Raw genomic sequence first — 4,430 nt, 5'->3', positions numbered from 1 at the left:
AACAACCGAGTCATTCCTCCATCTCTGCTTCTTGAGGATGGATTGCTCATGCCTGGCCAGCCTAACTGTGGTAATTGGTGAGCCTGTTTGGGGAGTGGTGATTAAAGATGGATGTGGGGAGTGGAGGCAGGATTGGGTTAACAGAAAGCGACAGAAAAGATGAAAGGCAGTGGTATTAATGCGTTGCCCAGAGGAGAGGAGCCCAGCCTGGAGACGCTTGTTTTTCACTCTGTTTGTCACGCAAGTTTCCTGCCCCGCCCAGTTCGATCGCTGATAGGCCACTCCCCTCTCGCTCTTTTTCTTTCTGTATCTCCTCACGCAGTCTCTGCAGCTTTGCGCTATAGTCTACTTCTCGCCCTGTTTCGTTTGGTTTTGTGTGTGTTGCGTCTTTTGTGTCTTCTCTTGTCTTATATCTTGTCTTTGTCTTTTTGTATGTTTGTAGCTGTCTGTTTATCCATCCAACATCATGAATCTTCTGCCTCCATTTTCTTCCCCCCTCTTTGCTGATTGTCATTTGCCTCTTGTAAGGAGAAATGTGAATTATTATATATATATTTATTGTTCGCCATGTAGGCCAGGCAATGAAAACAACTGCTGATTTAAAGGTGCTTTAAGTGGTTTTAATGAATTGATGAGAATGGAAATACTTTAACATAACTTCATCTTTGGCTCACCATTTTCTTTCTCGCAGTAGAATGCTACTAAAGTAGCGTAGGTAGATGAGACTTGCCTTTTAAGGGCCTCTTGGGCAAAAAAGAAAGAAAAAATGTGATGATCTAATCTTCGAACCTCTTTGAGGTTTATGTATTTCACTGTCGAAGGAAACACTGATATAGAAACATCCTTGTGGAACAACTGAGTGCTAAGATATGGATAATGGATACATACAAAAAAAAGTTAAATAATGAAAATTAAAAATAATAATTAAAAATAATATATTAAAAAAATTATATAAACTTAGACTTCAAGCATCCAAAGCAACACTAATTGTCATATTAGTCTCAACAAGTTTTTTTTAAGCAGTAGTGGGTTTTTTTCTGCAGTAAGTGATTTTTAGTTTTTAATAATCTTATTGAAATTGGACCCCACCCCCCAGCAAATCGTTTGAAAGGACCATATTTAATAATAATAATAAAAAAAAGTTTGCAAATATTACACCTATATGGACAACACTAGCCTAAATAATTACAATAAAACCTGTTTTAGGACAACATTTCTAGAAATGTAAGCATTCTCATTTGGTCAACAGAATTTTTCATTTTCACAGTAATTCTTCAAGGTAATACTTTTTTTTTATTATTGTTAAAATGTTTTATATGTTACATTTATTACATGTACATATAATTAATTATATTAGCCACAAAATAATTGTTCATTTATAGTATACACTATTATTTGTATAAAAACTAGTTTCATTTGTTTTTGTTTAAGTCATACTATATGTTTTTCCTTCACATTAAGCATTTTTCTTATGTCATTATTTAATGCTTTTTTTTATCTGACAAGATTTCCTGTGCAACGTATAGCAAAACAAAGTTTGGTAGCATTTGGCAAGTGAGTACCATCAAATTTGAAACTTTAGATATGAGCTCAGAGATCTGGAACAAGCAATGGTAGGTCAGTAACATTTATTGTTTTTTAATTTTATTTAATTTTATTATTATTATTTTTTTGTAGTTATTAAATTTTTTTGTTATAGACTTGCTGTTTTGTCAGTTTGGAAAATATTCAGCAAATCTAAATGATGTTGAAAAGTTTTTGTTATGCTTTTTGAAAGTGTGTTAATGAGTTACATTCTTCTAACTGATGGAAATTCTTTTATCTGAAATGTTTATCTGAAATGCAGCGAGACAGGATTAATTATATTTATGAAAAAATTGTTTAAAGATTGTAAAATATTCAATCAAGGTAATACTTTTTTTTTATTATTGTTAAAATGTTTTATATGTTACATTTATTACATGTACATATAATTAATTATATTAGCCACAAAATAATTGTTCATTTATAGTATACACTATTATTTGTATAAAAACTAGTTTAATTTGTTTTTGTTTTAAGTCATACTGAGCTCAGAGATCTGGAACAAGCAATGGTAGGTCAGTAACATTTATTGTTTTTTAATTTTATTTAATTTTATTATTATTATTTTTTTGTAGTTATTAAATTTTTTTGTTATAGACTTGCTGTTTTGTCAGTTTGGAAAATATTCAGCAAATCTAAATGATGTTGAAAAGTTTTTGTTATGCTTTTTGAAAGTGTGTTAATGAGTTACATTCTTCTAACTGATGGAAATTCTTTTATCTGAAATGTTTATCTGAAATGCAGCGAGACAGGATTAATTATATTTATGAAAAAATTGTTTAAAGATTGTAAAATATTCAACAAATCTAGATTGATTATTTTCTCAACTTTTAGCAGTTTATATATATATATATTTATTTTCTATGGTTATTTTCTATTCATGTACACGGTATAATAATATGACAGAAAGCATTTACACATACATAGATGATATACATAGTTTTGAGACAGAACAGAAAATGTTTACTTGTTATAATCTTACTAGCTTTTATCATTTTGGGTTTATGCAGTTTTTATGCGTATTGTGTATAGTAAAAATATTTACAGAACCATAGAAAACATGGATTTGCTTTACCTTGTAGTGTTCTGTTAATTGCCGTCTATTTGATGTTTTGGGATATTTGTAGTTTTTATTAAATTATTAATGTCTTTGTATACCATTAGAAATTTATAGAAATGTATATGATATGCTTAGATTAATACTGAATAAATGTATTTTTAAAAACATATTATACATTAATCTTTCTGTGGTATTCATATTTGTTATTATATGTTCATGCTCTAAAGGACCCACAAGATTTGGGGATTTTAAAACAATACAATTGGACCCCACCCCCCAGCAAATCGTTTGAAAGGACCATATTTAATAATAATAATAAAAAAAAGTTTGCAAATATTACACCTATATGGACAACACTAGCCTAAATAATTTCAATAAAACCTGTTTTAGGACAACATTTCTAGAAATGTAAGCATTCTCATTTGGTCAACAGAATTTTTCATCTCCTCAGATCTTCTTCAAGGTAATACTTTTTTTTTATTATTGTTAAAATGTTTTATATGTTACATTTATTACATGTACATATAATTAATTATATTAGCCACAAAATAATTGTTCATTTATAGTATACACTATTATTTGTATAAAAACTAGTTTCATTTGTTTTTGTTTAAGTCATACTATATGTTTTTCCTTCACATTAAGCATTTTTAATGTTTACTTGTTATAATCTTACTAGCTTTTATCATTTTGGGTTTATGCAGTTTTTATGCGTATTGTGTATAGTAAAAATATTTACAGAACCATAGAAAACATGGATTTGCTTTACCTTGTAGTGTTCTGTTAATTGCCGTCTATTTGATGTTTTGGGATATTTGTAGTTTTTATTAAATTATTAATGTCTTTGTATACCATTAGAAATTTATAGAAATGTATATGATATGCTTAGATTAATACTGAATAAATGTATTTTTAAAAACATATTATACATTAATCTTTCTGTGGTATTCATATTTGTTATTATATGTTCATGCTCTAAAGGACCCACAAGATTTGGGGATTTTAAAACAATACAACCATAACAATATACAAAAATACTTAGATCAAAAATACTTATTGTGAATGCTATCTGCAAATAATATTTTTAATTAGCATTATAAAGAAGTAAAAAACAAATCCCGCACACTATCTATGCAAAATCGGTCGCATGACCTTCATCAGGAACATCCAAAGCAACACTAATTGTCATATTAGTCTCAACAATTTTTTTTAAGCAGTAGTGTTTTTTTTTCTGCTGTAAGTGATTTTTAGTTTTTAATAATCTTATTGAAATTGGACCCCACCCCCCAGCAAATCGTTTGAAAGGACCATATTTAATAATAATAATAAAAAAAAGTTTGCAAATATTACACCTATATGGACAACACTAGCCTAAATAATTACAATAAAACCTGTTTTAGGACAACATTTCTAGAAATGTAAGCATTCTCATTTGGTCAACAGAATTTTTCATCTCCTCAGATCTTCTTCAAGGTAATACTTTTTTTTTATTATTGTTAAAATGTTTTATATGTTACATTTATTACATGTACATATAATTAATTATATTAGCCACAAAATAATTGTTCATTTATAGTATACACTATTATTTGTATAAAAACTAGTTTCATTTGTTTTTGTTTAAGTCATACTATATGTTTTTCCTTCACATTAAGCATTTTTCTTATGTCATTATTTAATGCTTTTTTTTATCTGACAAGATTTCCTGTGCAACGTATAGCAAAACAAAGTTTGGTAGCACTTTATTTTAAGGTGTCCTTGTTACACATTATATGTACTCACTATT

The sequence above is a fragment of the Sinocyclocheilus rhinocerous genome, unplaced genomic scaffold (genome assembly GCF_001515625.1).
Source record: "Sinocyclocheilus rhinocerous isolate Xijiao unplaced genomic scaffold, SAMN03320098_v1.1 scaffold658, whole genome shotgun sequence".
NCBI lineage: Eukaryota > Metazoa > Chordata > Actinopteri > Cypriniformes > Cyprinidae > Sinocyclocheilus > Sinocyclocheilus rhinocerous.
This window is presented reverse-complemented; position numbering follows the sequence as displayed.